At 50.2% G+C, this 23,253-nt stretch overlaps 4 long non-coding RNA genes across 4 annotated transcripts; 2 read left to right on the forward strand and 2 right to left on the reverse strand.

The window, feature by feature from the left end:
• Positions 1 to 3,438: 3,438 nt before the first annotated feature.
• On the reverse strand, positions 3,439 to 4,307 carry LOC147823290 (uncharacterized). The gene is made up of 2 exons (XR_015444159.1): positions 4,060 to 4,307; positions 3,439 to 3,899 (listed from the first exon to the last, which is right to left on the reverse strand). It is a non-coding gene; the product is annotated as an uncharacterized LOC147823290 (long non-coding RNA).
• A 5,848-nt stretch (positions 4,308 to 10,155) lies between these two features.
• LOC147823291 (uncharacterized) lies at positions 10,156 to 12,801 on the forward strand. Its single transcript, XR_015444126.1, has 2 exons — positions 10,156 to 12,180; positions 12,341 to 12,801. It is a non-coding gene; the product is annotated as an uncharacterized LOC147823291 (long non-coding RNA).
• An 888-nt stretch (positions 12,802 to 13,689) lies between these two features.
• Positions 13,690 to 15,064, reverse strand: LOC147823292 (uncharacterized). Its single transcript, XR_015444127.1, has 2 exons — positions 14,311 to 15,064; positions 13,690 to 14,150 (listed from the first exon to the last, which is right to left on the reverse strand). It is a non-coding gene; the product is annotated as an uncharacterized LOC147823292 (long non-coding RNA).
• Positions 15,065 to 20,406: 5,342 nt separating this feature from the next.
• LOC147823293 (uncharacterized) lies at positions 20,407 to 23,052 on the forward strand. The gene is made up of 2 exons (XR_015444128.1): positions 20,407 to 22,431; positions 22,592 to 23,052. It is a non-coding gene; the product is annotated as an uncharacterized LOC147823293 (long non-coding RNA).
• The last annotated feature ends 201 nt before the right edge of the window (positions 23,053 to 23,253 follow it).

Consider the following 23,253-nt stretch of genomic DNA (forward strand, 5'->3'; position numbering starts at 1 on the left):
AGGTGAGGAGATGATGCATGGTCCTCCCCTTGTCCCCTTTGACAATGTTCCAAGACTCATACCTGTTCTTAGACTGTACCCCTTCTCCTGAAGGCCCTGTTCCCCCTCACTTCTCTCTTCCTTCTCCCAAACCATTGTGCTTCTGTGATCACACTGTGCCCTTCCAGGGGATTAAGAAATCAAGGAGGGCCCAGCGACCCTGTCAACATTATCGGAAAGAAAAAATCTCCTCCTGCACTCCCGATGGAGCTGGTAAATGGAAGAGAAAGAAAGCACCAACACGTTTTATCCCAAAGCACCATGAGGATGAGAAAATCTACCAAGATGCATTGGAGCAAGTATACCAAAGCATGTAGAGAGCCCCAGCCTCACCCCTACTGACTTTCGAGTCCCATGCCAAGAGAGGCCAGAAGAGGCACGTCTTCAAAATGAGCCAGAGCAGGTCCACCACAATCCGTGGGACTCCAGCCCCATGAGAGGTAATCCAGGAGTCCTGTGACGAGAGGCTAAAAGAGACACTCACTCAAAATTAGCCAGAGCAGACAAAGATAGGCCATGGAACTGCAGCCCCACATGTGATGATCTGAGACTCCTGTGCCATGAGAGGTCAGAGACATCAAGATTATTAGAGACATCGACAACAGTCTGCCCATCATCACTGAGGTACTCTGAAATTGTACACCAACACATTCCTGTGATGTGGAAATAAAATCTACCACTTCTCTCTGTGTGTGTGTGTGTGTGTGTGTGTGTGTGTGTGTGTGTGTGTACACTCTGGGGGTGGAGAGGGAGAAAGGAAAGAAGGGAACAGACAAGGGTGATGAGGGAGGAAGGTGGGATGTCCTCCAACTGACTGAAATTTACAGGGGGAAGAATGGAAGGAAGGAAGGAAGGAAGGAAGGACAGAAGGAAACAGAAGGAGGAGCTGAGAGATGAGGGGAAGGTGGGCTTCTCCTCCAAATGGCTGAATTTGTGGGAGAACATAAGTTAGGAAGGAATGGAGAAGGAGGAGTGACTATTGGAAGCAGGAAATTGGGATCTTCCCATGAGGGATTGAATTTTGAGGCAGGAAGAAAGGGAACAACAGCAGGACAGAGTGTGACAATAGAGGAAGTTGGGATCTTCCCCTAACTGACAGAACTTGGAGGGAGGATGAAAAAAAGGAAGGAATGGAGGGAGGGAGGGAGGGAACAACAGGAGGTGGTGTGGAAACAGCAGGAGATGTTGTGAGAAGGGAGGAAGGTGGGATCCTCTTTGGACTAATTGAAATTTAAGGGTGAAAGTTCAGGTAGGTATCATTTTTAATAGAACTATCAAGTTAAGGAAAGTTGCATTTAATGTTCATTCAATCCATTGAACTCATTTTCTTGAGCCCTCCTCTTTGACTCATTGATTCTTAATGGGCCTCCTTCAAATTTTCCAATATTTGGGCATTTTTTGGAGGGATAAGTGAGTACATCTCTACATAGACTTAGATATAACCAGGTTAGCAATGGAGGAATTTCAGATAAAACACACACAAGATAATGGTGGAAGCATGGAAGGTTAAGAATGTACCACTGGGGCCAGGGAATTAGCTCCGTGGTTTCTCTGCCTGCTGCACAAGCTCAAGGACCCGAGTTCGACCCCCGGTACCAAAAAAAAAATAGAATTAACCACTGAAAGGAGTGTGAAAGGGGTGTCCTGGGGAGAAGTGTGGAGCAGTCACACTCCCTGCCTTGTGATCCACCAGAATTGGAGATAGCATGATTGGAGGGGTGAAATATAAGTTTACGAGAGCTTTGTGGGGATGCTAGGCAGATGCCCTACCTTCTCTACCATACACATTGAACTGATCTGCCCCACTTTGCCCTTGTCTATATGGCTTTTGGTGGTGACTTAACCCTAGTGGCAACCATTTCCGGTAACCAAAAAAAGCCAAGGGTATGTCCCTCTTAGGGACAGGTGCATAAGGGAGGTCAGCCTTACCTGGAGTAGACCACTGGGAGGTAGTGAGTAAGGGAGATGGCCGGAAAACCACCAGTCAAAGGTACAGATACTGAACAAGCAGCCCCAAGTACCCTAATGAGGGCAAAGAGAAGGTCTCCTTCACCACCTAAATTCAACCCTCCATCACAAAGTTCAGACTTCAAGCTAGCAGGACCAGGCACACTAGTTAGGGAGAAGCTCCATCAGCCAAGTTCAAGGGCAAGCGGTATAGATCTGTCCATGCTCCTTGTCTTGTTTGCCTTGACACATCACAAAACTCCTTCCCTGTCCTCAGGCTGTACTCCTTCTCACAAAGCCGCTGTTTTCTTCATTTCTCCTTCTTCTTCCCCCAAACCAGGGCTCTTCAGTGATCTCCTTGTGTCCTTCCAGGTGTGACCCAAAAGAAGGTAAAAAGACCCTTCAAGGGGGTTCAAAGGAAAAAGCACCCACCAGAGCAGGTTCCCTTAAACTGAAGAAATGAAGAGGACCAACATAGTTTGGCCATTATCACTAGCTGGGTGAGAATCTCAAACAAGATGAGCCAGAGGAGGACAACAGAGCATTAGGAACTCTGCCACCTCTGACGATGATCAGGGAAGCCAGTGACCAGAGACCAGAAAACCCAAGACTGTCCACAAACTCTCCAGGGGCCTGGCTCATGTGAAATATCCATTGGTGTAGACAGAAATATTTACATGAACAGTTTGAAGTGATATTGGAAATAAATCAGGCTCTTGTGAAGAGTGTGTGTGTGTGCGGGATGGGGGAATAGAAGTCAGGGGAAGAGAGGGAGGGAGGCAGGAAAAGAGAGAGGGAGGGAGGGAGGAACTGTGGGAGGGTGGGAGGAAAAGGGGGAATATAGCGGGAGGGAGGGGACTGCACGATGGCACAGGGCATGAGAAGTCGGGGTATGGAGGGGGCAGAGGGAGGAAAAGCGTGAGGGAGGCAGGAAGAGAGGCAGGGAGCTGCCCGCGAGGGCTGGGAACTGTTCCTCCCTCCTTCTCTCCCTTTCCCCCTCTGGCTTTGCTTCCCTCTGGCCCTCTCTACCCCTGACTTCTATTCCCCCATGCCGCATTGCAGTTCCCTCCTTCCCTCCCTCCCTCCCTCCCTCCCTCCCTCCCTCTCTCTCTCCAGGCCTCCTCTCAGTCCCTCCCTCAGCTCTTCCTCACCCTCCCTCCTTCCATTCCCTCCTCCCTCCCTCCTCCCTCCCTCCCTGCTCCCCTCCCTCCCTCCCTCCCTTCCTCACTTCCTCTCTCCTCCCTCCCTCCCTCCCTTCCCCTGACTTCTATTCCCAACCCACCTTGCAGTTCCCTCCCTCCCCCTCCTCCTCTTCCCCTCCCTCCCTCCCCCTCTCCCTCCCCCTCCAATTTCAATCCCTGGGAACAGGATCCCACCTTCCTCCCTTCTCCTCCTGCCTTCCCTCCCTGCCTCCCTTGTCCCCTCCCCGCCCCCAGACAGCACACAGACACATTCTCAGGTCGCCAAGAGTTAGTTTATTGCCCCGTCACGGGGAAGCGTGGGTGGACACTTTCAGGTCTACCTCAGTGGAGGCAGAGGCAGGCAGACCTCTGGCCACCTCTCAGATGGTAGCGAGGTGTCTGGCCACCTCTCTTGGCCTAGCGCATTGGCATTGTCTTGCGCGAGGCTGGGGCTCTGCGGCCTCGGCTTCGGCCTCGGGTGGACCTGTTGCGCCCCAGCTTGGCAGGGCTTCTCTTTGGGCCTCTCCTGGTGCAGCGTTTCCGGGCGCCCAGGGCCCTGCTGCTGCCCTGGCGCATCTTGCTGGGGCTGCTCCCCCTGTTGGTGCTGAGGACCGCCAAACCCTGCTGGGGTTTCCTTCTTCTATCTCGAGGAGGACTTGGCGATGCTCGGGGAGAGAGCTTCTTCCCTGTCCGGGGACCGGGTCTTCTGGCCCTGCTTGACTTCTTGGCCACCTGGAAGCACACGGGGAGGTCACAGAAGAGCACTGGCTGGGGGACAGAGGGCGGAGCCATGGGAGCAGGGGCTTCATGAGAAGGGTACAGTCTGGGGACCTCAGGCCTCTTGGGAGGGCTGTCAAGGGGGACAAGGGGAGGAGCTTGGATGTCTACTCGCCTTTCCCTTCAGTTTAGGCCTTGAAATTGCTCTTCTCTTCTTTCTCGGCCTGGTCCTCTGGCCGCTGCTCTGCCCTGCTGGACACCTGGCCATGCTTCTCCCGGGAGCTCCTCCCAGCGGTCTGCCCCGTGTGGGCCTGACCCCCCTTTATATACCTGTCCCTGAGGTGGCCACGCCCTTGGGCTTTCTTTGGTCAGCAAGTCACCAGCCAATAAAAGCCCTGGCTGGGCACAGAGGCTCTGACGTGACAGAACACCCTGTGGACGGGTCCACGGGGGAGGGAGGGAAAGGCGAGTCCAACACGCTATGGTTAGAGAAGGGGGGAATTTACTTCACAGCCCTCCAAAGCTTTCCCATCCTCTTCTCCACCCCTTTTATCTGCCTATGCTCACTTGTCACAGGTCACATGCCAGGGAGAGGGTCTTTCCTCCACACTGCTCCCAAGGCCACCCCCACTCAGTGGTCCATGCTGTCCTGGCCCTCCCCCTGCCAGTGCCCAATCTGTGTCTTCCCTGACCCTTCCTTCCTGCTAACCCGGTCCTACCTAAGACCATGTGCAGATGTGCCCCATCTTTCCCTCCGACACATTTCTCTCATGCTCTGGCCGACTACTCACTTCTTGACACCACCAGGGCGCTCTTCCACCCCACTCCCACTCCCCACTGTCCACTGAGGTTCCCTCAGTTTTGTTTTCCAGTCTGCAATCACTGCCTTCAGGCCGTCTGTGAATAGACTGGCTCCACTAGGTGTCCCAGGCTCCTTTAAAATTGGAGGGGCCGCTTGGCTCAGGAGATGCACTACCCCTGTTCCATGCGCACAAATACAATCTGAGACTGAGGAATTCATAAGGCAGAGTGGGCTTGGGAGGGATTGTACATCATTGTCTTTGAGGCTCTCTTCAGTGTAGCAAGTTTTTGTTTTATTCTGTTTTGCTTTTTGCTTTTTGAGGCAGGGTCTTGTTATGAACTCATGGTGATCCTCCTGCCTCAGCTTCCAGAGAGCTGAGATTACAGGCGTGTACCACCACGACCAACAGTGTAACAAGTGTTTTACGACATTTTTCCAGCGTGGAAAGGGAGCAGTAAAACTATTTATTTCGAGAAAATGAGATAGCATATGCGTAAAATTCTACTAGGGTTTTCTTTTTTTACACAGCATGTCACTTGTAGCCCAGGCTGGCCTAGAACTTGTGGTGATTCTCCTCCCTCACGTCTTCTGAGTCCTAAGTTTACAGGCACTCTGGCTTGTGTCGAGATGTCCCCCCAGACCTCATGCGGTCGTGGGTGAGGCATTTCAGAGGTTGCTTTATCCAGGGTGTGTGCTGCTGTGATCAAGGATGTGAGGCTGGGATTGGTTCGTGGTGCGATGCTGGGATGAAAGGTGCCCCACCCCGGGGTGACTGCTGCCTCCTCCAGGGGTGGGTTGCCTGGATAGGACATAAGGAGCAAAAGAGGGCCACTGCTTGTCGCTTGTGACTTGCTGCTTCTTTGCTCCTTTGCTGCCCTGTGATGCCCGTCTTCCACCATCGACTTCTAGTTCTTTGTATATTCTAGATAGTAGTCCTTTGTCTGAGGAACAGCTGGTAAAAATTTTTTCCCACATTGTGGGTTGTCTCTTCACTCTGTTGTTGGTTTCTCTTGGTATGCAGAAGTTTTTTAACAAGATGGGATCCCAGTTGTTGACTCTTTGTGCTACTTCATGTGAAAATGAGGATTTGTTTTTAAAGTCTTTTCCTATGCCAATGTCTTCAAGAGTTCTACCTATACTATCTTCCAGCAGGTTCAGTGTTTCTGTTTTTATATTTAGATCTTTGATCCATTTCAATTCTAGTTTAGTGCATGGTGAGAGATAAGGATCTAGGTTTAATTTTTTGTTGCCCATAATTTCAATAAAAATTTTAGTCTCCAAGATTTCTGTTTGAAACATTTTTATGGACTCCAACTGTTTTTTATGCTGGGCATTCATGGTTTGTATCCTTTTCTTTAGCTCATCCAGTAAGCTAGCCTCATCTATTATTTGTTTTATTAGGATCATTATGCCTTTAATTATCTGTGCTTTGAATTTGTCAAACATATTATTGATCTGTTTAGTTATCTCCACTGTTGATGTTTCAAATATTTCAGCTGTGTGGCTTTTGATTACTTCTCCCTTGATGTTCACTGAATGTCCTTTGGAGGACTTGGAAGCTTTTGGAGGTATTTTGTTTCCTCGTTTCCTCATTTTCTTCTTTTCTTTGTTTGTTTGATTGTTTGTTTTCTGTGCTGAGACTTGCGGTTTGTTTATAGCGGATGGCTTTATTGCTAGTATTGAGACCTCTTTAAGTAACGACTCCTTTTCAGAAATGTCCTCTACATGTGCCTAGATATTGGCCTTTAGGCCTGTTTCAGGATCCAACCACTTCTGTTTCTTTGGGAGAGGAGAATGTAGCCTATTTATCCCAGTATCCAGTTCTTTGGGAATGGGCTGTGGTGTTGTTTATGACCCCAAGGCAATCCAGATATTGACAAACGAGAAAACCAATTGATAACAACATCTAAGCCAGCTTGGCTAAAGTAGTAAAATCAACAAACACAGTAGTATCAAATAAAACTGGATAGTGATGAACCCTAGGATCCAACCGTGTAGCACACTTAACTGTAGAAGTGAGATCTCTAGTTAATAGCACAAACTCTAGTAGAAACAGCATATTGATGTACAATAGGTATCTACTCAGTAGAGGAATTTTACCTCCGTTAACAATAGAACGGTGTTCAACTGTAGTAAGATATAGCTAACTGTCTACAGATTCATAGTAGTTAATGGCTAATGGTTATACTAGTAAGGATAGAGGTTGCAGGGAACGAGAGCTTGAAAAAAACAGAATTTGGAAAATTGCATAATAGAAAATGGAGAGAATGTAATAAATGTACAATAAAGAATCCTAATAAAAAGCCCATGGTAACAGTAACAGAAAAAACCAACAAGGAAAGGGATAAACCAGAAGCAGTAGAGATGAAATTAGGGGAGAAATGAAAAAAGAATAAAGAAAAAAGTAGAATGAGAGAAAAGTTGAATGAGAAAAGAAGAGAGAGATATGGAAGAAGGAAAGGGGGGAGAGAGAGAAAGAGAGAGAGAGAAAGACCTAATCAAACAAATAAAACAAAGCAATATCTTAATAGGGAGAACAAGAAAACGGGTGATAACACTCCAAACTCCCTCCCTCCCAAATAAAATATGACAAAAGTTAAAATAATACAAATGGAAAGAAAAACTTGGGGTCCAAAGACCTAAGGACACAATGTGAGAGACCATGGCACCGGATCTTAGTGTCATAAAAAGAAAAGATGCTCTGAAGAAGGCAGGAAGGGAAGAGTTGCTGATGTCGTCCCACTCCCTGCCCCGAGCAGTGTGAAGTGAGGGCCCTAGGGAGAGGGAGAGGGAATGAAGTCCAGGCCTCAGACATCAAAACAGTGCCAGCCCTGCTGAGGAGAAAGTGGGCGCCAGGTAGAGCCCCACCATCCCCGGCCCCCCGCCAGCGTCTGCAGACCGAACTGCTGGAAGCACATGAGCCAAGAAGCTCACTCCCTCGATCCTCCCCCTCCCAGCCTCAGGCAGCAGTGGGGGGAGCAAGACTCCTTCCGTTAAGTAGCAAGTCACCACGGCTAGCACAGGACTTTGTTTTGCAGCTCAGTGCTGGGCCAGCTGCAGCAAGACTCACACAGGCAGAAACCAGAGTCGCTGTGTGTAGGGCCGAGCTCAGAGATGGAGCCTCTAGGCCTGCACTGGCCCTCGGTGGAGGCCCACACACCATGGGCAGACTTGTTTCTGCCTAGAGCATTGCAAGTCCTGGAGCACTCCAGCCACCCACCCCTGACTGCTCAGGTGCCTGCAGCTGCTGGAGTTTCAGGTGGCACCCAGCTCAGCGTCAGCCTTGGCGGCCAAGGACATCTGCATTACCCTCAGGGACCACAGCGGTTCCCAGGCCAGGGCTCACACAGGGAGCCTCTGGACCTGATCCAGCACCAGGCACAGATGCTCCCCCGCCCGCCGGCAGTGGAAGGGACTTGTGCTGTGGCTGCTTCGCTGCCAGCTGTGCTGTTGGCCTGTGTGACCTGTACCTGTGAGACTCAGGAATGACCCAGCTCAGTGTCAGCAGTGGTGACAAGGACCGGCCTTCACCAACACTACCTCCCACTCCGGAAGCACAGCGTGCAGCAAGACGCCTTTCCTGAGGCGAAGCAAGGGCAGTTAGCACGGGACCCGTGCCTTAGACCTCGGTGCCAGGCTGGCAAAGCCTAACGCAGGGCAGATCCTAGAGCCTCTGTCTCCAGGCCAGCGCCCGCAGACACATCTCTGGAATAGCGCTGGTGTCAGGAGGAGTCGCGCTGCCCCAGGCTGTCACACTCTTCCAGCGGGCATCACCTGTGTCTGGCTGCAGCAGTCCTGGGCCCCAAGTGCCCTGCAGCAGTAGGCGGCCCTCAGCTGTGCAGGCCTTGGTCCTGCCACATGCTGTGCTAGTGTTGGCCGGCTCTGGGCTCCGGGTGTGCCTTAGTCAGCTCTCCTGTCTGGGAGACACCTCCCTCCCTCCATTGCAGAATTTCAGTCTGTTGTGGAATTCTGGCTCCTTCTCTACTATGCCAATGGACTCAGATAAGTCTTTAAATATAAGTCTTCAAACCTACAAGAGTCCATTTTATTGTGAGGATAAGAATAACAACTTCAGAAGGCTATTGTAAAGTTGCAGGAATAAATTATTAATAAAGTGCTTAACAGCCTGAATGAATTAATAGTCATCACTATGAATACTCTGAAGAAAGACTGTATTACGGGTCCTATATTAGGGACACCTATCCTGGTTGAGGTGACAGCGGTTGAGTGCTGCTCAGGAAGGTCTGGGGGCTAAAAGAAGAGAATCTGTTTAACTGTACTGAAAGGAGAGTTGGAGTGTGTCAGACATCTGCGAACACAGGTGATTCCAGGGAACAATGAGTTAATTGAGATGAGCATTGACCAGTTTGGCAACTGTGAAAATTGGAAGCAAAGTGTGATGAAAAAATATAAAACAAATACTTTACTGTAAATACTATTTAAAAACACTATCACACTCCCTTTTGTGCAAGTTTTCGTAACTCAGTTCCAATTCAAATGCTCAACTAATTAGGTAACATGTTTGAGTCACTATAAGACCAAGGCCACTCCTAAAGGAAACTAGCACTAGTCAGAAAATAGTGCCACCTCCTCAGAAGCAGAGAAAGTGGCAAGTAATTTTATAATTACTTTTATCTTAATCAGGGGTGATAAAAATGTATAAGAAGTCATGGGAGTCAGAGCCCAAGAATCAATTTGAAACAAAACTCAACTTTACCAGGTTCTCAATACTGCATAGACGTTATTATACATACCTCTGTAAGAGTACGTTTTCTAACAAAATTACAATAAGAGACATGGCTTTGTTATTTCAAATATTAAGCCAATGCTTCCTGTATCCATGCCTTAAATGAAAATAGAAGTAATGCTGATGGCATAGAATATATGGGAAACACTGAGGTGATGGATGATAATTGGTTATTCTTCAATTGCAATCAACTCAAAGAAATGCCATTTATTCATTTAATTTCAAACCCAGCTTGTCAGGTTTAAAAAATATTTAAAATTTCATTCCCCCCAATAAAAAAATGTACACTCTAAATGAACAGATGCTTCACAGAAGAAATACAAATGGGCAATAAATATATAAAAAATGTTCAGCACATTTAGCCATTAGAGAAATGTGAATGAAAACAACACTGGGATTTCACTTTACTCCAGTAAGAACGACCATTATCAAAGACTCAATATACAAATGCTGGTGGAGATATGGCGGAGAAGAAACTCTTCTAGATTGTTGGTGGGCATGGAGATGAGTACAACCACTGTGGAAAGCAATAGGGAGATTTCTCACCAAACTAAAAGTAGAAATTCCACTTGAAGCAGACATACTTCTCCTGGGTATCTTCCTAGAGGAACTAAAGTTATCCTACTACAGTGATACATGCACACCCATGTTTGTAGCAATATAAAACACAATAGTTAAATCATGGAAGTGGACTATATGCCCACCACAGATGCCTGAATAAAGAAAAGGTGAGATATAGATCTTTATAATGATATATAGACATATACCATAAAAGGATAATTTTGAGTCATCTGTAAGAAAATGGATGGATCTTGGGACCATAATGCTAAGTGAAATAAGTCAGTCTCAAAAGGTTAAACATCATATGACATGTCTAACTTGAGAGACCCAAAATATAAATGAAGAGCAAAATACAGATACATGTCAAGAGACAGGGAGGAACTCTTTGTTGGGATGGGATAGGGTCTTGGGGGAAGGAGAGGCAAGAAAAGGGGTAGAGGGGAATAAAAATGATCAAGAGGCACGTCTTAGTTACTTTTCTTATTGCTGAGACAAAGTACCCGATGCCCAAAGTTAGAGGAGGGAAGGTTTATTTGTGCACAATTTGTAGGGGTTTTAGGTGAGAGTTGGTTGGCTCCAAGGCGGGGTGGCATGGCAGAGGGGCATCACAGGGCAGCAAAGGAGCAAAGAAGCAGCAAGTCACAAGCGACAAGCAGTGGCCCTCTTTTGCTCCTTATGTCCTATCCAGGCAACCCACCCCTGGAGGAGGCAGCAGTCACCCCGGGGTGGGGCACCTTTCATCCCAGCATCGCACCACGAACCAATCCCAGCCTCACATCCTTGATCGCAGCAGCACACACCCTGGATAAAGCAACCTCTGCAATGCCTCACCCACGACCGCATGAGGTCTGGGGGGACATCTCGACACAAGCCAGAGTGCCTGTAAACTTAGGACTCAGAAGACGTGAGGGAGGAGAATCACCACAAGTTCTAGGCCAGCCTGGGCTACAAGTGACATGCTGTGTAAAAAAAGAAAACCCTAGTAGAATTTTACGCATATGCTATCTCATTTTCTCGAAATAAATAGTTTTACTGCTCCCTTTCCACGCTGGAAAAATGTCGTAAAACACTTGTTACACTGTTGGTCGTGGTGGTACACGCCTGTAATCTCAGCTCTCCGGAAGCTGAGGCAGGAGGATCACCATGAGTTCATAACGAGACCCTGCCTCAAAAAGCAAAAAGCAAAACAGAATAAAACAAAAACTTGCTACACTGAAGAGAGCCTCAAAGACAATGATGTATAATCCCTCCCAAGCCCACTCTGCCTTATGAATTCATCAGTCTCTGATTGTATTTGTGTGCATGGAACAGGTAAGCGTCCCTCGTGACTTCTGGAACATGAGTACCTGCCTCACATCTGGTTCACTGTTAAAACCCAAGCCCGGGGAGTGCATCTCCTGAGCCAAGCGGCCCCTCCAATTTTAAAGGAGCCTGGGACACCTAGTGGAGCCAGTCTATTCACAGACGGCCTGAAGGCAGTGATTGCAGACTGGAAAACAAAACTGAGGGAACCTCAGTGGACAGTGGGGAGTGGGAGTGGGGTGGAAGAGCGCCCTGGTGGTGTCAAGAAGTGAGTAGTCGGCCAGTGCATGAGAGAAATGTGTCGGAGGGAAAGATGGGGCACATCTGCACATGGTCTTAGGTAGGACCGGGTTAGCAGGAAGGAAGGGTCAGGGAAGACACAGATTGGGCACTGGCAGGGGGAGGGCCAGGACAGCATGGACCACTGAGTGGGGGTGGCCTTGGGAGCAGTGTGGAGGAAAGACCCTCTCCCTGGCGTGTGACCCGTGACAAGTGAGCATAGGCAGATAAAAGGGGTGGAGGAGAGGATGGGAAAGCTTTGGAGGGCTGTGAAGTAAATTCCCCCCTTCTCTAACCATAGCGTGTTGGACTCGCCTTTCCCTCCCTCCCCCGTGGACCCGTCCACGGGGTGTTCTGTCACGTCAGAGCCTCTGTGCCCAGCCAGGGCTTTTATTGGCTGGTGACTTGCTGACCAAAGAAAGCCCAAGGGCGTGGCCACCTCAGGGACAGGTATATAAAGGGGGGTCAGGCCCACACGGGGCAGACCGCTGGGAGGAGCTCCCGGGAGAAGCATGGCCAGGTGTCCCGCAGGGCAGAGCAGCGGCCAGAGGACCAGGCCGAGAAAGAAGAGAAGAGGAATTTCAGGGCCTAAACTGAAGGGAAAGGCGAGTAGACATCCAAGCTCCTCCCCTTGTCCCCCTTGACAGCCCTCCCAAGAGGCCTGAGGTCCCCAGACTGTACCCTTCTCATGAAGCCCCTGCTCCCATGGCTCCGCCCTCTGTCCCCCAGCCAGTGCTCTTCTGTGACCTCCCCGTGTGCTTCCAGGTGGCCAAGAAGTCAAGCAGGGCCAGAAGACCCGGTCCCCGGACAGGGAAGAAGCTCTCTCCCCGAGCATCGCCACGTCCTCCTCGAGATAGAAGAAGGAAACCCCAGCAGGGTTTGGCGGTCCTCAGCACCAACAGGGGGAGCAGCCCCAGCAAGATGCGCCAGGGCAGCAGCAGGGCCCTGGGCGCCCGGAAACGCTGCACCAGGAGAGGCCCAAAGAGAAGCCCTGCCAAGCTGGGGCGCAACAGGTCCACCCGAGGCCGAAGCCGAGGCCGCAGAGCCCCAGCCTCGCGCAAGACAATGCCAATGCGCTAGGCCAAGAGAGGTGGCCAGACACCTCGCTACCATCTGAGAGGTGGCCAGAGGTCTGCCTGCCTCTGCCTCCACTGAGGTAGACCTGAAAGTGTCCACCCACGCTTCCCCGTGACGGGGCAATAAACTAACTCTTGGCGACCTGAGAATGTGTCTGTGTGCTCTCTGGGGGCGGGGAGGGGACAAGGGAGGCAGGGAGGGAGGGCAGGGGGAGAAGGGAGGAAGGTGGGATCCTGTTCCCAGGGATTGAAATTCCAGGGGGAGGGAGAGGGGGAGGGAGGGAGGGGAAGGGGAGGAGGGGGAGGGAGGGAACTGCAATGCGGGATGGGGGAATAGAAGTCAGGGGAAGAGAGGGAGGGAGGGAGGAAAAGAGAGAGGGAGGGAGCGAGGAACTGTGGGAGGGTGGGAGGAAAAGGGGGAATATAGCGGGAGGGAGGGGACTGCACGATGGCGCAGGGCATGAGAAGTCGGGGTATGGAGGGGGCAGAGGGAGGAAAAGCGTGAGGGAGGCAGGAAGAGAGGCAGGGAGCTGCCCGCGAGGGCTGGGAACTGTTCCTCCCTCCTTCTCTCCCTTTCCCCCTCTGGCTTTGCTTCCCTCTGGCCCTCTCTACCCCTGACTTCTATTCCCCCATGCCGCATTGCAGTTCCCTCCTTCCCTCCCTCCCTCCCTCCCTCCCTCCCTCCCTCTCTCTCTCCAGGCCTCCTCTCAGTCCCTCCCTCAGCTCTTCCTCACCCTCCCTCCTTCCATTCCCTCCTCCCTCCCTCCTCCCTCCCTCCCTGCTCCCCTCCCTCCCTCCCTCCCTTCCTCACTTCCTCTCTCCTCCCTCCCTCCCTCCCTTCCCCTGACTTCTATTCCCGACCCACCTTGCAGTTCCCTCCCTCCCCCTCCTCCCCTTCCCCTCCCTCCCTCCCCCTCTCCCTCCCCCTCGAATTCCAATCCCTGGGAACAGGAGGATCCCACCTTCCTCCCTTCTCCCCCTGCCCTCCCTCCCTGCCTCCCTTGTCCCCTCCCCGCCCCCAGAGAGCACACAGACACATTCTCAGGTCGCCAAGAGTTAGTTTATTGCCCCGTCACGGGGAAGCGTGGGTGGACACTTTCAGGTCTACCTCAGTGGAGGCAGAGGCAGGCAGACCTCTGGCCACCTCTCAGATGGTAGCGAGGTGTCTGGCCACCTCTCTTGGCCTAGCGCATTGGCATTGTCTTGCGCGAGGCTGGGGCTCTGCGGCCTCGGCTTCGGCCTCGGGTGGACCTGTTGCGCCCCAGCTTGGCAGGGCTTCTCTTTGGGCCTCTCCTGGTGCAGCGTTTCCGGGCGCCCAGGGCCCTGCTGCTGCCCTGGCGCATCTTGCTGGGGCTGCTCCCCCTGTTGGTGCTGAGGACCGCCAAACCCTGCTGGGGTTTCCTTCTTCTATCTCGAGGAGGACGTGGCGATGCTCGGGGAGAGAGCTTCTTCCCTGTCCGGGGACCGGGTCTTCTGGCCCTGCTTGACTTCTTGGCCACCTGGAAGCACACGGGGAGGTCACAGAAGAGCACTGGCTGGGGGACAGAGGGCGGAGCCATGGGAGCAGGGGCTTCATGAGAAGGGTACAGTCTGGGGACCTCAGGCCTCTTGGGAGGGCTGTCAAGGGGGACAAGGGGAGGAGCTTGGATGTCTACTCGCCTTTCCCTTCAGTTTAGGCCCTGAAATTCCTCTTCTCTTCTTTCTCGGCCTGGTCCTCTGGCCGCTGCTCTGCCCTGCTGGACACCTGGCCATGCTTCTCCCGGGAGCTCCTCCCAGCGGTCTGCCCCGTGTGGGCCTGACCCCCCTTTATATACCTGTCCCTGAGGTGGCCACGCCCTTGGGCTTTCTTTGGTCAGCAAGTCACCAGCCAATAAAAGCCCTGGCTGGGCACAGAGGCTCTGACGTGACAGAACACCCCGTGGACGGGTCCACGGGGGAGGGAGGGAAAGGCGAGTCCAACACGCTATGGTTAGAGAAGGGGGCAATTTACTTCACAGCCCTCCAAAGCTTTCCCATCCTCTCCTCCACCCCTTTTATCTGCCTATGCTCACTTGTCACGGGTCACATGCCAGGGAGAGGGTCTCTCCTCCACACTGCTCCCAAGGCCACCCCCACTCAGTGGTCCATGCTGTCCTGGCCCTCCCCCTGCCAGTGCCCAATCTGTGTCTTCCCTGACCCTTCCTTCCTGCTAACCCGGTCCTACCTAAGACCATGTGCAGATGTGCCCCATCTTTCCCTCCGACACATTTCTCTCATGCACTGGCCGACTACTCACTTCTTGACACCACCAGGGCGCTCTTCCACCCCACTCCCACTCCCCACTGTCCACTGAGGTTCCCTCAGTTTTGTTTTCCAGTCTGCAATCACTGCCTTCAGGCCGTCTGTGAATAGACTGGCTCCACTAGGTGTCCCAGGCTCCTTTAAAATTGGAGGGGCCGCTTGGCTCAGGAGATGCACTACCCCTGTTCCATGCGCACAAATACAATCTGAGACTGAGGAATTCATAAGGCAGAGCGGGCTTGGGAGGGATTGTACATCATTGTCTTTGAGGCTCTCTTCAGTGTAGCAAGTTTTTGTTTTATTCTGTTTTGCTTTTTGCTTTTTGAGGCAGGGTCTTGTTATGAACTCATGGTGATCCTCCTGCCTCAGCTTCCAGAGAGCCGAGATTACAGGCGTGTACCACCACGACCAACAGTGTAACAAGTGTTTTACGACATTTTTCCAGCGTGGAAAGGGAGCAGTAAAACTATTTATTTCGAGAAAATGAGATAGCATATGCGTAAAATTCTACTAGGGTTTTCTTTTTTTACACAGCATGTCACTTGTAGCCCAGGCTGGCCTAGAACTTGTGGTGATTCTCCTCCCTCACGTCTTCTGAGTCCTAAGTTTACAGGCACTCTGGCTTGTGTCGAGATGTCCCCCCAGACCTCATGCGGTCGTGGGTGAGGCATTGCAGAGGTTGCTTTATCCAGGGTGTGTGCTGCTGCGATCAAGGATGTGAGGCTGGGATTGGTTCGTGGTGCGATGCTGGGATGAAAGGTGCCCCACCCCGGGGTGACTGCTGCCTCCTCCAGGGGTGGGTTGCCTGGATAGGACATAAGGAGCAAAAGAGGGCCACTGCTTGTCGCTTGTGACTTGCTGCTTCTTTGCTCCTTTGCTGCCCTGTGATGCCCGTCTTTCACCATTGACTTCTAGTTCTTTATATATTCTAGATAGTAGTCCTTTGTCTGAGGAACAGCTGGTAAAAATTTTTTCCCACATTGTGGGTTGTCTCTTCACTCTGTTGTTGGTTTCTCTTGGTATGCAGAAGTTTTTTAACAAGATGGGATCCCAGTTGTTGACTCTTTGTGCTACTTCATGTGAAAATGAGGATTTGTTTTTAAAGTCTTTTCCTATGCCAATGTCTTCAAGAGTTCTACCTATACTATCTTCCAGCAGGTTCAGTGTTTCTGTTTTTATATTTAGATCTTTGATCCATTTCAATTCTAGTTTAGTGCATGGTGAGAGATAAGGATCTAGGTTTAATTTTTTGTTGCCCATAATTTCAATAAAAATTTTAGTCTCCAAGATTTCTGTTTGAAACATTTTTATGGACTCCAACTGTTTTTTATGCTGGGCATTCATGGTTTGTATCCTTTTCTTTAGCTCATCCAGTAAGCTAGCCTCATCTATTATTTGTTTTATTAGGATCATTATGCCTTTAATTATCTGTGCTTTGAATTTGTCAAACATATTATTGATCTGTTTAGTTATCTCCACTGTTGATGTTTCAAATATTTCAGCTGTGTGGCTTTTGATTACTTCTCCCTTGATGTTCACTGAATGTCCTTTGGAGGACTTGGAAGCTTTTGGAGGTATTTTGTTTCCTCGTTTCCTCATTTTCTTCTTTTCTTTGTTTGTTTGATTGTTTGTTTTCTGTGCTGAGACTTGCGGTTTGTTTATAGCGGATGGCTTTATTGCTAGTATTGAGACCTCTTTAAGTAACGACTCCTTTTCAGAAATGTCCTCTACATGTGCCTAGATATTGGCCTTTAGGCCTGTTTCAGGATCCAACCACTTCTGTTTCTTTGGGAGAGGAGAATGTAGCCTATTTATCCCAGTATCCAGTTCTTTGGGAATGGGCTGTGGTGTTGTTTATGACCCCAAGGCAATCCAGATATTGACAAACGAGAAAACCAATTGATAACAACATCTAAGCCAGCTTGGCTAAAGTAGTAAAATCAACAAACACAGTAGTATCAAATAAAACTGGATAGTGATGAACCCTAGGATCCAACCGTGTAGCACACTTAACTGTAGAAGTGAGATCTCTAGTTAATAGCACAAACTCTAGTAGAAACAGCATATTGATGTACAATAGGTATCTACTCAGTAGAGGAATTTTACCTCCGTTAACAATAGAACGGTGTTCAACTGTAGTAAGATATAGCTAACTGTCTACAGATTCATAGTAGTTAATGGCTAATGGTTATACTAGTAAGGATAGAGGTTGCAGGGAACGAGAGCTTGAAAAAAACAGAATTTGGAAAATTGCATAATAGAAAATGGAGAGAATGTAATAAATGTACAATAAAGAATCCTAATAAAAAGCCCATGGTAACAGTAACAGAAAAAACCAACAAGGAAAGGGATAAACCAGAAGCAGTAGAGATGAAATTAGGGGAGAAATGAAAAAAGAATAAAGAAAAAAGTAGAATGAGAGAAAAGTTGAATGAGAAAAGAAGAGAGAGATATGGAAGAAGGAAAGGGGGGAGAGAGAGAAAGAGAGAGAGAGAAAGACCTAATCAAACAAATAAAACAAAGCAATATCTTAATAGGGAGAACAAGAAAACAGGTGATAACACTCCAAACTCCCTCCCTCCCAAATAAAATATGACAAAAGTTAAAATAATACAAATGGAAAGAAAAACTTGGGGTCCAAAGACCTAAGGACACAATGTGAGAGACCATGGCACCGGATCTTAGTGTCATAAAAAGAAAAGATGCTCTGAAGAAGGCAGGAAGGGAAGAGTTGCTGATGTCGTCCCACTCCCTGCCCCGAGCAGTGTGAAGTGAGGGCCCTAGGGAGAGGGAGAGGGAATGAAGTCCAGGCCTCAGACATCAAAACAGTGCCAGCCCTGCTGAGGAGAAAGTGGGCGCCAGGTAGAGCCCCACCATCCCCGGCCCCCCGCCAGCGTCTGCAGACCGAACTGCTGGAAGCACATGAGCCAAGAAGCTCACTCCCTCGATCCTCCCCCTCCCAGCCTCAGGCAGCAGTGGGGGGAGCAAGACTCCTTCCGTTAAGTAGCAAGTCACCACGGCTAGCACAGGACTTTGTTTTGCAGCTCAGTGCTGGGCCAGCTGCAGCAAGACTCACACAGGCAGAAACCAGAGTCGCTGTGTGTAGGGCCGAGCTCAGAGATGGAGCCTCTAGGCCTGCACTGGCCCTCGGTGGAGGCCCACACACCATGGGCAGACTTGTTTCTGCCTAGAGCATTGCAAGTCCTGGAGCACTCCAGCCACCCACCCCTGACTGCTCAGGTGCCTACAGCTGCTGGAGTTTCAGGTGGCACCCAGCTCAGCGTCAGCCTTGGCGGCCAAGGACATCTGCATTACCCTCAGGGACCACAGCGGTTCCCAGGCCAGGGCTCACACAGGGAGCCTCTGGACCTGATCCAGCACCAGGCACAGATGCTCCCCCGCCCGCCGGCAGTGGAAGGGACTTGTGCTGTGGCTGCTTCGCTGCCAGCTGTGCTGTTGGCCTGTGTGACCTGTACCTGTGAGACTCAGGAATGACCCAGCTCAGTGTCAGCAGTGGTGACAAGGACCGGCCTTCACCAACACTACCTCCCACTCCGGAAGCACAGCGTGCAGCAAGACGCCTTTCCTGAGGCGAAGCAAGGGCAGTTAGCACGGGACCCGTGCCTTAGACCTCGGTGCCAGGCTGGCAAAGCCTAACGCAGGGCAGATCCTAGAGCCTCTGTCTCCAGGCCAGCGCCCGCAGACACATCTCTGGAATAGCGCTGGTGTCAGGAGGAGTCGCGCTGCCCCAGGCTGTCACACTCTTCCAGCGGGCATCACCTGTGTCTGGCTGCAGCAGTCCTGGGCCCCAAGTGCCCTGCAGCAGTAGGCGGCCCTCAGCTGTGCAGGCCTTGGTCCTGCCACATGCTGTGCTAGTGTTGGCCGGCTCTGGGCTCCGGGTGTGCCTTAGTCAGCTCTCCTGTCTGGGAGACACCTCCCTCCCTCCATTGCAGAATTTCAGTCTGTTGTGGAATTCTGGCTCCTTCTCTACTATGCCAATGGACTCAGATAAGTCTTTAAATATAAGTCTTCAAACCTACAAGAGTCCATTTTATTGTGAGGATAAGAATAACAACTTCAGAAGGCTATTGTAAAGTTGCAGGAATAAATTATTAATAAAGTGCTTAACAGCCTGAATGAATTAATAGTCATCACTATGAATACTCTGAAGAAAGACTGTATTACGGGTCCTATATTAGGGACACCTATCCTGGTTGAGGTGACAGCGGTTGAGTGCTGCTCAGGAAGGTCTGGGGGCTAAAAGAAGAGAATCTGTTTAACTGTACTGAAAGGAGAGTTGGAGTGTGTCAGACATCTGCGAACACAGGTGATTCCAGGGAACAATGAGTTAATTGAGATGAGCATTGACCAGTTTGGCAACTGTGAAAATTGGAAGCAAAGTGTGATGAAAAAATATAAAACAAATACTTTACTGTAAATACTATTTAAAAACACTATCACACTCCCTTTTGTGCAAGTTTTCGTAACTCAGTTCCAATTCAAATGCTCAACTAATTAGGTAACATGTTTGAGTCACTATAAGACCAAGGCCACTCCTAAAGGAAACTAGCACTAGTCAGAAAATAGTGCCACCTCCTCAGAAGCAGAGAAAGTGGCAAGTAATTTTATAATTACTTTTATCTTAATCAGGGGTGATAAAAATGTATAAGAAGTCATGGGAGTCAGAGCCCAAGAATCAATTTGAAACAAAACTCAACTTTACCAGGTTCTCAATACTGCATAGACGTTATTATACATACCTCTGTAAGAGTACGTTTTCTAACAAAATTACAATAAGAGACATGGCTTTGTTATTTCAAATATTAAGCCAATGCTTCCTGTATCCATGCCTTAAATGAAAATAGAAGTAATGCTGATGGCATAGAATATATGGGAAACACTGAGGTGATGGATGATAATTGGTTATTCTTCAATTGCAATCAACTCAAAGAAATGCCATTTATTCATTTAATTTCAAACCCAGCTTGTCAGGTTTAAAAAATATTTAAAATTTCATTCCCCCCAATAAAAAAATGTACACTCTAAATGAACAGATGCTTCACAGAAGAAATACAAATGGGCAATAAATATATAAAAAATGTTCAGCACATTTAGCCATTAGAGAAATGTGAATGAAAACAACACTGGGATTTCACTTTACTCCAGTAAGAACGACCATTATCAAAGACTCAATATACAAATGCTGGTGGAGATATGGCGGAGAAGAAACTCTTCTAGATTGTTGGTGGGCATGGAGATGAGTACAACCACTGTGGAAAGCAATAGGGAGATTTCTCACCAAACTAAAAGTAGAAATTCCACTTGAAGCAGACATACTTCTCCTGGGTATCTTCCTAGAGGAACTAAAGTTATCCTACTACAGTGATACATGCACACCCATGTTTGTAGCAATATAAAACACAATAGTTAAATCATGGAAGTGGACTATATGCCCACCACAGATGCCTGAATAAAGAAAAGGTGAGATATAGATCTTTATAATGATATATAGACATATACCATAAAAGGATAATTTTGAGTCATCTGTAAGAAAATGGATGGATCTTGGGACCATAATGCTAAGTGAAATAAGTCAGTCTCAAAAGGTTAAACATCATATGACATGTCTAACTTGAGAGACCCAAAATATAAATGAAGAGCAAAATACAGATACATGTCAAGAGACAGGGAGGAACTCTTTGTTGGGATGGGATAGGGTCTTGGGGGAAGGAGAGGCAAGAAAAGGGGTAGAGGGGAATAAAAATGATCAAGAGGCACGTCTTAGTTACTTTTCTTATTGCTGAGACAAAGTACCCGATGCCCAAAGTTAGAGGAGGGAAGGTTTATTTGTGCACAATTTGTAGGGGTTTTAGGTGAGAGTTGGTTGGCTCCAAGGCGGGGTGGCATGGCAGAGGGGCATCACAGGGCAGCAAAGGAGCAAAGAAGCAGCAAGTCACAAGCGACAAGCAGTGGCCCTCTTTTGCTCCTTATGTCCTATCCAGGCAACCCACCCCTGGAGGAGGCAGCAGTCACCCCGGGGTGGGGCACCTTTCATCCCAGCATCGCACCACGAACCAATCCCAGCCTCACATCCTTGATCGCAGCAGCACACACCCTGGATAAAGCAACCTCTGCAATGCCTCACCCACGACCGCATGAGGTCTGGGGGGACATCTCGACACAAGCCAGAGTGCCTGTAAACTTAGGACTCAGAAGACGTGAGGGAGGAGAATCACCACAAGTTCTAGGCCAGCCTGGGCTACAAGTGACATGCTGTGTAAAAAAAGAAAACCCTAGTAGAATTTTACGCATATGCTATCTCATTTTCTCGAAATAAATAGTTTTACTGCTCCCTTTCCACGCTGGAAAAATGTCGTAAAACACTTGTTACACTGTTGGTCGTGGTGGTACACGCCTGTAATCTCAGCTCTCCGGAAGCTGAGGCAGGAGGATCACCATGAGTTCATAACGAGACCCTGCCTCAAAAAGCAAAAAGCAAAACAGAATAAAACAAAAACTTGCTACACTGAAGAGAGCCTCAAAGACAATGATGTATAATCCCTCCCAAGCCCACTCTGCCTTATGAATTCATCAGTCTCTGATTGTATTTGTGTGCATGGAACAGGTAAGCGTCCCTCGTGACTTCTGGAACATGAGTACCTGCCTCACATCTGGTTCACTGTTAAAACCCAAGCCCGGGGAGTGCATCTCCTGAGCCAAGCGGCCCCTCCAATTTTAAAGGAGCCTGGGACACCTAGTGGAGCCAGTCTATTCACAGACGGCCTGAAGGCAGTGATTGCAGACTGGAAAACAAAACTGAGGGAACCTCAGTGGACAGTGGGGAGTGGGAGTGGGGTGGAAGAGCGCCCTGGTGGTGTCAAGAAGTGAGTAGTCGGCCAGTGCATGAGAGAAATGTGTCGGAGGGAAAGATGGGGCACATCTGCACATGGTCTTAGGTAGGACCGGGTTAGCAGGAAGGAAGGGTCAGGGAAGACACAGATTGGGCACTGGCAGGGGGAGGGCCAGGACAGCATGGACCACTGAGTGGGGGTGGCCTTGGGAGCAGTGTGGAGGAAAGACCCTCTCCCTGGCGTGTGACCCGTGACAAGTGAGCATAGGCAGATAAAAGGGGTGGAGGAGAGGATGGGAAAGCTTTGGAGGGCTGTGAAGTAAATTCCCCCCTTCTCTAACCATAGCGTGTTGGACTCGCCTTTCCCTCCCTCCCCCGTGGACCCGTCCACGGGGTGTTCTGTCACGTCAGAGCCTCTGTGCCCAGCCAGGGCTTTTATTGGCTGGTGACTTGCTGACCAAAGAAAGCCCAAGGGCGTGGCCACCTCAGGGACAGGTATATAAAGGGGGGTCAGGCCCACACGGGGCAGACCGCTGGGAGGAGCTCCCGGGAGAAGCATGGCCAGGTGTCCAGCAGGGCAGAGCAGCGGCCAGAGGACCAGGCCGAGAAAGAAGAGAAGAGGAATTTCAGGGCCTAAACTGAAGGGAAAGGCGAGTAGACATCCAAGCTCCTCCCCTTGTCCCCCTTGACAGCCCTCCCAAGAGGCCTGAGGTCCCCAGACTGTACCCTTCTCATGAAGCCCCTGCTCCCATGGCTCCGCCCTCTGTCCCCCAGCCAGTGCTCTTCTGTGACCTCCCCGTGTGCTTCCAGGTGGCCAAGAAGTCAAGCAGGGCCAGAAGACCCGGTCCCCGGACAGGGAAGAAGCTCTCTCCCCGAGCATCGCCACGTCCTCCTCGAGATAGAAGAAGGAAACCCCAGCAGGGTTTGGCGGTCCTCAGCACCAACAGGGGGAGCAGCCCCAGCAAGATGCGCCAGGGCAGCAGCAGGGCCCTGGGCGCCCGGAAACGCTGCACCAGGAGAGGCCCAAAGAGAAGCCCTGCCAAGCTGGGGCGCAACAGGTCCACCCGAGGCCGAAGCCGAGGCCGCAGAGCCCCAGCCTCGCGCAAGACAATGCCAATGCGCTAGGCCAAGAGAGGTGGCCAGACACCTCGCTACCATCTGAGAGGTGGCCAGAGGTCTGCCTGCCTCTGCCTCCACTGAGGTAGACCTGAAAGTGTCCACCCACGCTTCCCCGTGACGGGGCAATAAACTAACTCTTGGCGACCTGAGAATGTGTCTGTGTGCTCTCTGGGGGCGGGGAGGGGACAAGGGAGGCAGGGAGGGAGGGCAGGGGGAGAAGGGAGGAAGGTGGGATCCTGTTCCCAGGGATTGAAATTCCAGGGGGAGGGAGAGGGGGAGGGAGGGAGGGGAAGGGGAGGAGGGGGAGGGAGGGAACTGCAATGCGGGATGGGGGAATAGAAGTCAGGGGAAGA

Source organism: Heterocephalus glaber, unplaced genomic scaffold (genome assembly GCF_053883595.1).
Source record: "Heterocephalus glaber isolate CG9 unplaced genomic scaffold, H.glaber_assembly_v1.0 deba00001594, whole genome shotgun sequence".
In the NCBI taxonomy this organism is placed as follows: Eukaryota; Metazoa; Chordata; class Mammalia; order Rodentia; family Bathyergidae; genus Heterocephalus; species Heterocephalus glaber.